Raw genomic sequence first — 13,925 nt, 5'->3', positions numbered from 1 at the left:
CTGATACAAATGCAGTTAGGTAAAATGATATACATACTGTTGCCAGTTTGAGGTTGGAGGCAGGATTGGTGCAATGTGCAGCCACGGCTATCCTGCTGCACGTGTGGACACATCCCTGCGCTGCATCGCATCAGTTTGGGGAAATTCTCTGCATCACAGAACAGCTTCCCATAGGCCCACACTCAGCAGTTGTTTGGAACAGGACACAGGTGTACTGGGCATCAGCTCTCCCTCTCCTCTGTCTTTTACTTGGGCTGCATCACCCCATGATAGCACTCAACCTGGAAGGCATGGAAGCATTTGCCTCACACCACTTCAGCATTTTGACTAGCAAGCCACAGAATAGCCATGGATCACACCTTTAAAAGTAAATAAAGAGATTATAATCAGTAACACATGGACTGCAAGTGCTTGAGTGAGGGTCACAAGTAAATCTGTGGCAAATTAGGGAATGAGACTTGGAGCTTTAAAGCTTTACATTACAACCTGTCCCATTCTCTCCTCTGTATCAGTCTCCTGAGCTCCTCAAGGCAATGGCAATGTTTCCTTACTTAAATCCTTGCCTTATCACTAGTAATATTGGGCCAGTGTAAGAATGTAAATAATCATTATCTGGCCCACACACTATATAGGTCTGCAGGTCTATTTTTCTTCTACAGATGCACCAAATAGATTTAGGTTTGTGTTGGCACAGTCTGCCACATAAGGCCACTGTTCAGTCACAAGTGGTGCTTGTTAAGTCTTTGGCAAGGATGAAAACCTGATGCTTTAGGGGGAGGAAAAGCCATAATCCACTCACAGCAGAACCTGTACAGTGGTATATATAAAAAAAATTCTATCCATACCCTTGCAGGGAATCAGATTAATCCCCAAAGCATGAGATTTGATTATTTCTGTCTGAGGTTATCATTAAAGAAAAAAACCTACATAATGCTAAAAATAGCCACAGCTACTTTATGAAGAAAATATGATTCACTGAGCAAAACCAAATTACTGGCTTTTTACCATTAATTTTTGATAAACATGTGCTGGGTTAAAGAAACTGGCATGGAGAGCAGAAGTTTGCAAATTGAAAGAAACCATTCAACTCTGCAAGATTATTCCCTCCCCTTATTACTCCTTTTATGAGACACCTGGGGACATTGTTCACACACTGTTGACAACTTTCACACCACTGCTTTTCCTCTGTTGTCCTTATCCTTCTCTTCAGTACTTGTCTCCAGGTGGCAATACACAAAAGAGCTATATTTGCAAGGGGTGCCAATGCTGACCCTTGGACAACTGTTGGAAAGCCAGAAAGCCTTCTCCTGCCTTGCATCTTGGATGGTTCAAACTGCTTTCCCAGGGCACTGAGCCTCCCTGACCCACCAGGCAGTACCCAGGTATTTAACACCTGGGTGCTGCACTGCTCAGGGAGCATGTGGGCTGCTTACAACCCTTCCTTGTTTTTAAACACCATTACACTCACAGGCAGAGTCACAGCTCCCTAACACTGGGCTACATTCAAACAATTTTAATAGGGTAGCCTTAACTATACACTGAGGTGGTTTTTGTAAGTTAAATACACATTTTTCTTCTCTGAAGTTTCCCAGTATTGGTGGCACAGCCCAATAGGACACATGTAAGTGTTTACACAACATAGGAAAGGGGTGCCCAAGTAGAGGAATAAATGAACAAGGGCTTGAAATAAGTGTGAGAATTTTCTTTTGACCTCAAAGTGCATCTGTCATGATAGACATACACAGAAATAGCAGCAACACTTTCTCTTGGTGCTGTAGCTGCTGCAGTGTCTATCTTCCACTGGCACCCATAAACATGACTGGGAAGCAAGGCAGCAGCACTTGAAGGAAATACCTTTTGATTCATGCCAAAATAAAGCTCTGAGGAATGTCCTATCCAGTGGAGGTGTGAGCTAGTATTTTACTGCTGCTTGGGAAAGCAGCAACCCAGCTGTCGTGACCATTTGGCACAAGAAAGATGAACTATGTGGCTCATGTTAAGAAAAGCCTATTATTGCAGTAATAGCTAAGCTGAGTAACCAACTGATCACCTCTCATCTCTTCTGAGATTTCACCCCCACCTCTGGTGGGCAGCCAGTCTGTGATGCTGATCCCCACTGCTCCCTCATTACCTTTCCAGACAAGCACCTCTGTGTTTGCTTCCCATTATTCCTCATGAACTTGAAGAGCCCCCCAGCATGCACCTGCCAATTAACTCCTCATTCTCATCCCAAGCCTTCTTCAAAGCTCTTTGCCTCTGATGCCTACAAGCATTCATGCTCCCTTTCCCCAACACAGGCAGCTCAGCTATGTTTAGGCAGCTTGCGTGCTAACACAGCTACGGATTATGCAGCCCAACACAGCTCTCCTGCCTCTGGAGGCCACTACCTGACTGTATCCATCTGCCATCTCTTCTCTTAAACCATCCACTGCTGGGACCAGAATCCATACTTTTTGTTCTGTATTTATCCAGAGCCCCTTGAGTTAGAAACCTTGGCTGCAATTTGGCTCTTAGATGCAATGGTTAAAAGAAAAAAACCAAAAAAACCCAACCAACCAAACAAAAACCCAGCAACAACAAATCTTTTTGCAAGACGAGTATCTGTGTGCAAATACGACCTCTATAATGTTACCAAGGTCAGGCAGACCAAGGCAAATCAGCTGTGTGAGAATATAAATCAAAGCTGTCCAGAGACTGATTTCATTTACAAGGTTTGTAACCACTCTGGACAGAACAAATGTCACTTGCTTGCTTGAGCTCCTTGCTCCTCCTCTTCCACTGCCAATTCTTTGCTCCTCCACTTCCACCCAGCCCCTCCCCACCTGGTAACACCTCTTGACCTCCTTTGCTCTTGAAAGCAAGAGTTCTCTTCTAGCAAGAGAACTCCTATCTCCTGTGGCTCACACAGGACAGTCAGGCATGGTAGGCTATTTCTTAAAATTATGTAAAAATCTCAACAAGTAAAATTAGCACAGAGCCACAAGTACATTCGTTCTCTTGCTGGTTACCTGCCATTCACAGCACACATCAGAATTAAACAATAAATCCTATAATGACTTCTTTCCTATTGCATTCATAGATCTGCAAAACAAACCAAGGAAAGCATCTGTAGCAAGTATTAGAGTCTGGGCACAGATCCTGTGAAATCACATGGTTTCCGTTGTGGAACTAAAAAGGCTTCTACAAGAATGTGTGAAATACACAGCCGAAAGTCTCCATTTCTTTCTGTGCTCTTTGGCAGTTGGCGTGGCTAAGATAAAGTGGCAAGTTCTGTTTCTTTAGCTGGTGTCTTTCAAATCACACCCCCACCTGCAAATCCAAGGAGCACAGGATTCAGCTCTTTGCAAGCTTCTTCTTGAGTAAGTATGGAATTAATGTAATCTCACTCCAGACAACAGGTTGCAGTTTCTAGACAGAGCCTTGAAAAGAGAGTCCAGCCGTTGCCTCACTCCTCACAGCCATTTTGTAGCCCTTCTGCAGGTGTACCCACCGAGGTGCAGCAGGGCTGGACAGGGGTGCCAAAAGCAAAGAAACTTCACGTTCTGGATGTTAACTTTAGTTACCATATCCAGACAATGCTGCCAGTGGTGTGGAAGAAAAAATTGCTGTAGCCAGCTGTGCTGTTCACAGTTGGATGGTTTCTGTGTAGCTCCAAATGGTTATGGAGCCAGTAGCCTGTTGTGGCCAAGGACAGGATGATGAATGGTCTACACACACTGTCCAAGCAGAGAGAATGGCAGAAGTTCACTTCAGGGTTGTTAAAATGCTAATCTGGGTTAGTTAACAAAAGCTGAACAGAATAGAAAAGTTAGGGAAATGAAGACTACTCATACATTATATACGTGCACTGCAAAATTGATCCCTGTGGTTAATGCAAACATTTGCCATTGGAAGTAGGACAATTCAACAGTTTTCCCATTTGAGCAAACTGAATCAACTTCTGATATTAACTGTATTATAATTACTATCAAGCCACAACAAGGGAAAGTGGGCTATGGGCAAACACCACAGAGAGCTCCGGAAAACAGCAACGAAGAACAGTAACATGATTTTCACTGCACACCTCTTCTATGTGACATGGGAACAAATCAGAACCCACTTTCTTTTGAACTCAAGGCTGGCAGCTATTCACAGAAGAAGTAACAACTTAATAAAATGGCTTAGATGGATTTTAACAGTAACTGCAATGCTTATCTGATGCGCAAGAAAAGAGATCATCTGTTCTAACAGCAGTTTTGACGAAAGCGACATTTGAACTGTTTTAATTATATACAGAGCTGCTAAGACTGAAAATAACTTGTACTACCCAATTCAAGTAATACGCCTTCCATCTTCTTTTAATTACTCATGGAGCAAATTATTACTTTATCCAACACAAAGACATCTGACTTTTTCAAACTGGAATTATATGTATGTTTAACACATGAGTATGCAATCAACCATCTTTTCTGCTCAGTACGCAAAGCAAATACACAAGCATGTTCCTTGAAAAATACCAGAGATTGCAACATAAGCAAGCTCAACATAAGCTTATAGGAGCACAGAAGCTGGTGATGTAATTGTTTTCCTTTGCTTTGTAAAGAAAGCCTAGAACTGAAGCAGTCTGTCCTGTCACTTGTATGACACTTGAAGAAAAGTGACCATATTCACATCTGATCTCCACTTCATCTCTTGCTCTTCAAAACCAAAGCATTTCAACATTTCTACACAGGTTCTTTCCAACTAACTGGGCTTTACCTGATAGCAAGGGATGCTGAATCCCATGTTAAGTGCAATAATGTTTTCAAGAGAATTTAAAGCCCACAGAAACCAAGAGCTGCAATCTGCTTGTGGCCAACTTTAGTAATACCAGACGATACACTATTACAAACAGCTAATACACATTTTGAAGTGAGCTTCTATGATACACTTTTCCTTACCTTAACCTATCTCCTATGACAGCACTGATCAGATCAAAGATCAATGTAGTCAGAATTAACTGCATATACAATTAAGCATTCTAGCTACAAGTGTTCTCTTCATAAATCTACATCAAAGTCACAGTGGCTCCAAGGGCTAAAGTATCTGCTCCAACAGTCTGCTCAGATCAGCCACACAAAGGAGGCTGATGGTCCAGCTCAATGGGCATGAGAGGCTAGGGGAAAAACTCGCAGCTGTACAGCTGGTTTATGGAGCTTTGACAGGGCCATCACTGTATTCCTGGCACATACTCATGCATCACACAAAGCACATTTAGAAAATGATGTTATCTTTGTTGCATCTCTACTCTAAACGAGAACAGGTAGTGACAGACAGCAGGATATGAGGGAGGTAGCTGTTCACTGTAACTAAAGGTGCAGATGAAACTGGAAGCCAGTTAAATAAACCGACTTAGACCCAGTGGGTTATACTTTTTTGGCTGTCCTTTTGAAAACAAATCCGAGCTACATAATTCAGAATGCTAATAAATTCTTACTACAAACTTTTTCTTCCTGCTTTTAAAACAACTGAGCTTTGTATTAGTTAATATAAAAAGCGTTAAAGTTCATGATTACATAGAAAAGAAAACAAAGCACTCAGCTGACAATTTTTATTTATCTAAGCCAGATTAAATGTTTATACAATATCTGCCAACATAACAAAATATGCCTGTCACTTACTACATTAAACGTGATTACATACAGCTTAATTTACTTAATAGTAACTGAAGTAGCCTTTAGAGGTGCATAGAATTTTATACTATGAATAAAGCAGGGAAAACGTCTATTCTTTTTGGCCACAAAAGTGATTGCAAAGCTTTACAATGAGCTTCCTGTTGGACTCAGGAAAAGGAGAGAACCTCAGAAAATTCTCTGTGAAAGTATTTGTATGTGAGAGGAGTAAACTAGCAGTAAAAGGCTCCAAGACAGTAGGAAGCTCTTCCTTCTAGTAATATTTTAGTGAATTAGTCTTTCCTTAACAACGTTTATTAACAACTCAGAATACATAGCTATCCCAATAAAGATGGTTTTCCCAACAGGAAATAACCTGGGGGGGAAAAAAAGCCACACATTTGCAGAGCAGTGAACAGCATTTTGGAGAAAGTTTGCTGTAATTCCTGCACATTATGTGTGAAGTGTGTGTGTGTGTACATGGATAAGCTACAATACCATCTGTACAGCAAGTGCCACATATGTGAGCACTGTGAGCCATCATTGCTGCTGCTATGCTCAGAAGTAATGTATTCCAAGCCACACACACATATAAATACAAACGACTTTACAGAGGGATGAATTTTGCTCAAATTACTCACAGCATAACACCTGTAATACAGACACAACCTTCACTAGAAGTAAGGAACAACTCAAAGACTGGCAGAGACTCCATAATCTAAGGCCAGCTGTATTCATGCTAACAAGTGGGTTATCCACTGGAACTACAGTATTTTCAACACGTCAACTTAAAGCACACTTAAACGCGTTTTTCAGCTCACAAGACAACACACAATGGCAGTCACAAATAAACCGGTACAACAACCTCACAGCCTTTTAAATGACAGGCAAAAGATCCACCTAGAAATATCTCTGACCTTTCATTTCCATCCTGCGCTTATAAAGAAGACTTTAAACCCTTTCTAATTACTCCCTGAAAGCAGCTGTGTCGGTTTCTGCAGTACTGTAGCTTACACACATTCCCCCCCCCCCCCCCCCCGGCAAAACAAAAAACCTCGAACTTTTTCAGCTCTACACCTGAGCAGAGCTTTATTTTCACCAGAAGACGAGGAGGACGGAGGGGAGCTATCCTCTCCTCTGCGCGAGCATAATTCACAACCGACTCTACTATTTGTTTCCATCCATAATTGATGGGGAGCTTGAAACACAGCTCCCTCTGCCTCCCAGCGCTCGGCTGCTGCTGGAGAGCCCGTAAATCACACCTCGCCGGGCACCGGCAGTGCCGAACCCCCAAAACTGGGCCGGCTCAGCCCCCGATCCAGCCCAACTCACCCTGAGCGCCCCGGGGCGATTTCGCTGGGGACAAACCCAACAGCTCCGCTGCGGCTGCCCCCGCTCCGGCCGGCGCCGGCTTCTGCGGGGACCGCCCGCACCGCTCCGCAGCGCCGCCGTGCACCCGCCGCGGCCCCCCGTACCTGCCACCGCACCGCTGCCCACGGCCGCCGCCCGCCGGCGGGGCCACCTCCACCGCCCGCCGTCCCCTGCCGGGCGCCCCATCCCGGCGCTGCGCTCGCTCCCGAGCCAGCACGGGGCGGCGCGCCCCGCATGAACCCACCCCTCCCACCGCCCCTTCTCCCTTCCACTCCCTTTCATGCGCTGGTCTCGCCCGCCCTTCGTCGTTCCACCGCGCCCGCCTGCGCTCCGCCCGCGCGCCGCGTCTGCGTAACCACCGCGTCCGCGGTAGCACCCGGCTCGCGCCCCGCCGTCAACTTTTCGGTTCCTCCTACCGCCGCCCGCTCGGCCCCGCCGCGGCTCTTACCGCACCTGGCAGCGGAGCTCCGCGGCGCGCCGCGCCATGGCGGGCGGAGGCGGCTTCTCCGCCCGGTTGCTGCCTTCCCCCAGTCCGTCATCCGCCCTCCTCCTCCGCGGGCAGCGCTGGAAGCCGTCCCACTCCCGCCGCCGCGAACACCGAGCGGACTTGGCCGCGGCGACGTGCGCGGAGCTCCGGCAAACTTCGCCTGTAGTTTCACCCTTCCCAAAGCCCCTCGGTAAAGCTGCCCTTCGCCTCCAGCCCCGCGTTCGTCCCGCCGCCGCGGAGGGGAGCAGCTGCGGAGAGTCATCAGGAAGTGTTTGGTTCATCGCTGGCGCTGCCTTCGCTTCTCAGTACAGACATTTTCGTTCCTACTTGGACAGAAAGTCACTACGAGCAATGCAATTTTGCAGGCTAATGAGACTCGAATTTTGCAGAAGAATATTTGGCGGGGAGGGGGGCGGGGGGGTGTCCTTGAAATGACATCTTTTCAAGTGCCTGTCCAAAATCCCCTCATATTCTAGAAACAAAAGATTTAATCCCAGAAATGAAGTCCAGGAAATAGCTATCACTAATTCATTTCTCTTCATATGAAAGATTAATTAAGGCTTAAAGTGCCACAAAATATTTTGGACACCCTTGTGAGAGGAAAAAAAAACCCCTACAAAAAAGGATTACTCACCAAACTGTATCATCTGTGCTTGTTTTATGGGGAATCAGAAATGTTCTAAGTACAAATAATTTAGTTTTTTTTGCTGGGGAAACATCTCTGCCATTCACGTGCAATTCCTGCCCCTCAGCTCTTCGTTGCATCCAGAGCAGGTTGCTCCCCACAGTGCTCCTGCACCTCTGGAAGACAAGCACTTGATAATCCCAGGCGGTATTTTGGGCTGATCCTGCAGGTTTTTGCGCACACACTGCTCCCAGTGGGAGCATTGCCTCTTGAGAACTGATTCATCTAAGCAAGGGCGCCAGGATTTGGCCCATAGTAAATTCTCTTTAGAGATGGTGCCAACAAAATCTCTCAGCCATGGGAATAGGACGTTTTTGGCAACTTGGTCCCTTGGCTGTCTCTCTCTGATGTTTCCTAGTGGTGACAGGCTAAAGGCGAGATCATTATGGGCTTCCTCACTGCAAACACAGCACGACTATGTTGCACCCCAGGAGCTGCTGCCTGATTAAAGGTGGAAGGACATTATTTTCTCTTTTTCAGGAACAGCCCTCATCTGAAAACCATCAAAATTTGCACAGTGCATGAAAAAGCTGTGATAGAGACTACTTGCTTGGTTAGGAATCAAATTGCAACCTGAGGACAAAAAGGCTTAGAGCGCGTCAAAAAGAAGGACACTGTTCACAGAAGAGCGCTGTGGCCTTTTCATGTGAAGTCAAATACTCAGCACAGACCTGCTGCCATGTGGGTTTACAGAGGGTTTGGGTACCTAGGTGCTAGCTACCCACACCAGGGGTTTACAAATGGGGGGTTTGTCTCTGGGATTTTTAAATACCTGATAGCGATGCCAGTCATAAAAAGTGCAGTCCTAGAAAAGCCACCTATATTTTCATTTGATACATCCTTTATGTGACTGACATACAGAAATTAGCAGTGCTGCTCTGTTATCCCTACACCTGGGCCATGGGAAACATGGCACAGCCTGTGGCATCTACTTGGGCTGTGGCTGTATATTCCCCTCTGCTCCAAGAGGGGCTGCTTGTGGGAAGGGATCTTTCTTCCCCACTACATATCCCAGCACAAGCTGACTCAAGGCTTTTATATATTATGATAAAAAATTAATATGGTTTAAATCTCTTTCTGCTTCAATTAGGCAGATGACACAATGTTAGAATTGGATCACATTCCTGTAAGGCAGAGGGTTTCAGTTTGAAGTACAGCATTTTAGAGGATTTTGGTATAGCCAAGAGGAATATCTGTGTCTACACTTAAATGTGGCAGTTTATTATAGTTTCAAAATTTGCTGCATGGCTAGAAACCACTTTATGTAAGGATTTAAAGTGTGTGCACTTCCAATATGTGTGCAGTCAGGGAATTACACAGCCATAGGTTTTAAAACACAAATATATGCAGGCTCCATTGATATGATAAACTATCAGTTACATGTGCTGCAAAGCTTCTTAAATCCTCATTGACACAACAGACCAGTGTTCTGTCGATAGTGTGCAGATTAATGGGGTATTGTCAGGCTGGTTTAGGCCTTAACTTCCATTTATCCTAAAACTTGTTCTTCATTGTAACTCTTAACCTTTGGATTCTGCCAACACGTTTCTTGTCACAAATATACTAATGGAATTAAAAGAAACCTGGCTTTTAAATGTTAATTACCCCCAGAATGATTGATTTGTAAAAGAAACACATCAGCAGAATCTGAAAGTACAGAGGCACAATAAAATGGACTGAGTGTCAGCCCTAGAGCCAGGAATGCCGGATGACCAGCTTTGGCTCTGATGAGGCTGTCCCTGTGTATGATATGGTAAAGAGAGCACTTACTCACCTTATCTCCTAGGTATAGCTTATGGATTATTTCTGTTGTCTAAAGGACTTTTCATCCTCCAAGTCTTTTACAGATTTAAGTGACACTTATTTGAAACAAATTTGAAAATGTAAGCAAAATATTCAAAATTTACATACAGATAAAGAATCCACCATCTGTTAAAAGCACAAATTGAGTTTTTGCTTCATTAAAACACGGATAATACTAAACTAATATGTGTTTAAATCAGACATTTAATTCTGCTTGAATGCCTCCATTTGGTTTATAACCAAGGCTGAATTGATTTCAGCAAGCAGAAGCATTCACAAGGCTTGCAAGTTTGGCCACACTGTGATTTGATAAAAAAGAACAAATGCACACAGAGCAGGGCACTTTGCACATTTGGGAAATCACCTTCAGAGCACGGCTGCCCAGGAAAGTTTGCTCAAATGGCACATCCCTGGGAAAAGCCAAGTGCTGAGGAAAATGGCACTGATGCTTTCGCTCTGCCTGAGCCAGAGCAGAATCAGTGACTCAGCACACTAATGCACGGATATGATAGCTTCTGAATGAAATGCAAAACTTATATTTTGAGGACATGTTCATTTAAGCTGTGTCATTTCTAATACAAGCAGCAAACATCAGTTACAGAAGGATGGTCAAATCACGGCAGTGCCAGGATATGATGATGCTATATCCTAAGAATTACAGTATTTTAGGTAAATATTTTTCTCTTCCCTTCACTTTTCTTTTTCCCCTCTGAAAAGCACCACATTTGACCAGTGCATACAGACATCTGCCCATAGCATGGCATTGTACAGAGGAATTGGTAGGTGATTTGATAGGGATCAGATACGTAATTTCTGTTGAAGTAGACGTGCACAGGTTTTATATTCACTGTCCTGGAATCTAAGTTGCAACGTGTGGATGTCATCACTTACATTGACTGTAATTAAGTTTGATAATAAAAGAGAATTTATTCATTATGAGTGCATAAAATTACTTGGACAATTTAAGGTGCTATTCAATGAGTAATGCTCCCATAGCAGGGGTAAATATTAGTCGACTGATAATATTAGTTTCTATTAACAACCTACGAAAGCTGTTTTTGTACAGCTCTGGTTTTATGTGCCTTTATACCTTCTCAGTATCTGGGGAGCCGTTCCACAGGGCAGGGCAGGCACGTGTAGTATGTGAATAAATGTAGAATAATTTCCAAGGAAAACAGACTTTTCATCCCTATTGATTGGTGAAGAATTCTCTCTTTTGGATTTTTAATAACATAAATGTAGAAGATAGGAAGCTCAAAATACGATACTTCACAGCTCATCACCAGAACCGGGATAAAGCCACATAAGCTGAAACTGATAGCTCATTACAGTATTCCACTGTTAGCCTGCACAGTGCAGAATTGCGTGTGTTCTAATGCTAACCTCTGTTAGATGGATGCTTACTGTTCCTGGCTTTAGCATCCAGTCTTCATGAATCCTTACTGTAGTTATTGCCTTATTTGTCACCACTTTTTCACCCCCATACCTTATCGTTCAGATCCCAGTAAGACGGGTCTTTAATCTGCGTGGAGTGCACTTAGATCTTATCTCTGTTCAATCACCCTAAACCTTGTTGCTTGGAGAAATGTAGGTGAAAATCCCAGTGTCTGGCTGGCAAAGCAATAAAATTGAGCCAGCCGTTTTCCTTCCCTGAGTCCTCAGCTTGTTGCAATATCAATGCAAGTCAGGAGTGAGACATTTAAGAGTATTGTTGCTCATGATTTACACCAATAGGCTTAAAATAGCAAATTGCTAATATAACAAGCCTGTGCTGTGGTGATACAGGCAAATAATTGGTCAAGTACTGTATAAAAAGTAGTAAGTTTAGGAGAAGACATCATAATTTTATCCCTGTAAACAGTATCCCATTCAGGTAGCACTTAAGTCTTGTTCTTTATAATGCTTAAAAGAAAGAAAATAATTTTCTCATGTTTTCCAAATGACATGAAATCCCCCTTTGCACCTTTGTCAGTTATCAGAAACTTCTAGGAGGTGCTTTTAAGTGATTAGCATTTTGTAAAATATAGGAAGACACAAAACAGTTTCAACACTTTCTTTTATCATCTTCTTGAGTACTGTGTTCAGAGTTTTTAAAGTGTTCCTGACTGTCAAAACTTCAATTTAATGTCATGGTTCTCTATTTTTTTATATCTTTCTAATGTGCCTCCTCACTTAGAGGGATGTGTAGGAATCTCAAGTTGTATGCTTGTCACTTGAAGGTGTAGTGATAATTTTTTTCTGTCTCTGATGGGCTGTGCATCTGAACTTGACTCTGTATAGGATCAGCATGTGCACATGCTTCCACTCTTGTCATTTGTCATTCTCACTGGTAAGAAATGGGTTTGCACTGCTATTCCGTGCCTACCCACAATCATCTGACATCAGTTTGCCTTGAGAAGTGCACTGAACACTACCTTTATATTGAATATTTCAGTGATAAACCTACTGGCTGCTCTCAATTCTTACTTAGGCAATATGCTGGCTCTCCAATTCCCTCATCCACTTCTGGAGAGGTAGGGGAGATGTGCCAATAATTAATAAAAATAATTGGAATACAATATTTTTTAATGCACTGGCAGCATACTGTGTGGGTCAGCCAGTGGGGATCTTACGGGATTCTGCACACATGAACTTGAGGCAGTGCAAGGCCAGAAATTCCTCCTGCTGAGGCTGTGGGGCTGGCAGAAAGATGCCCACATCAGCAAAGACAGAGAAGACATAAGACACAATGTTTGTAATGTGTTGTCCTGTGTATTTTACTACTTGAAATGTGCTTAGAGTGAAATCTGGATGACTGTATGTCAAAGCTAATAAAAGGGATGCAAGCCACAAATGTTAACAGGGCACAGTCTTGCAAAACTGGTCTTTCCTGCCTGCAAGCTCCCCATCAGAGTTAACTTTGAAAAAACAGGCCACCAATTCTGACTGTGGTACTTTCCTGCAATGATCATAGCAATAGTAAAATGTGATTAATTCCTGGTCCTTGCAAAAGAATAAATCTTGCAATTAAAATTCCAGAGAGGAACAGCTATACAGAAAGCTGAGAACAGAAAAGCCAAGCTGAAGGCATTGCCACGGTGTCCTTTGGGGCCAGACAGAGTGTGGTGGGTGTTGCTAACTCTTCTCAGCACTTTAAATGCCCACAGGAATCACTCAAAGCAAGAAACCTTCATTTTCTTTATAACAATCAGCTTTTCAGTTAGATACATTACATCACCTGTCATCTGATGGGGAATTAATTTCAAATATCTAAGGTAGTATCAACAAAATACTGTAATTAGACTTAATGGCATACTTCCAAGATTAACAGTGATCTTCCTCACAGCCTACAATTTAGATTTCCAAAATTTCATTTGTCATATTGCTACTCAGTACAGACTCACCATCCACAGTGTTTACTTACACTTTCCTCACTATTAGTAAAATGTGCTACCTTTTTCAGGCATAGGCTGATGAAAAGACATATTATTACAAATCTATGCTCATGGCATACAATCACAAGATGACGAGACACTTAATATTATCTATTTATGTTATATATAGCAACTGCAGTTAGACAAAAATCACTTTTCAGTCCCATTTTAGGGGATTACCTAATCCTGTAATTGATTGAGTGTGATGAGTCCCCCTTGTCCTATGGAGACCCAGTGACCTTCAGAACAGGAACAGGCCTGAAAATATTCTATTATTTCACTGTTATTTATGTGTAAACTACAAGATAATGTGGGATAGGAAGAGATGATAATTTTATCTTTTTATTTATTTCACTGGTCTTAGATTTTAAGTGTTTTATGTCCTGTCCCAGAAGAAAAAGTTACTCTCTATCAGTAAGAACAACCAAAGACAAGACTCATGATTTCTTTAAGGCAAATCAAGTATTCCCTTAGAAATACAGCCAATCATCAGTTGTTCCCAAACAACTCAGAGCTACAGTTAAGCTTCTATCTAC

Source organism: Indicator indicator, chromosome 16, assembly GCF_027791375.1.
Source record: "Indicator indicator isolate 239-I01 chromosome 16, UM_Iind_1.1, whole genome shotgun sequence".
In the NCBI taxonomy this organism is placed as follows: domain Eukaryota; kingdom Metazoa; phylum Chordata; class Aves; order Piciformes; family Indicatoridae; genus Indicator; species Indicator indicator.
This window is presented reverse-complemented; position numbering follows the sequence as displayed.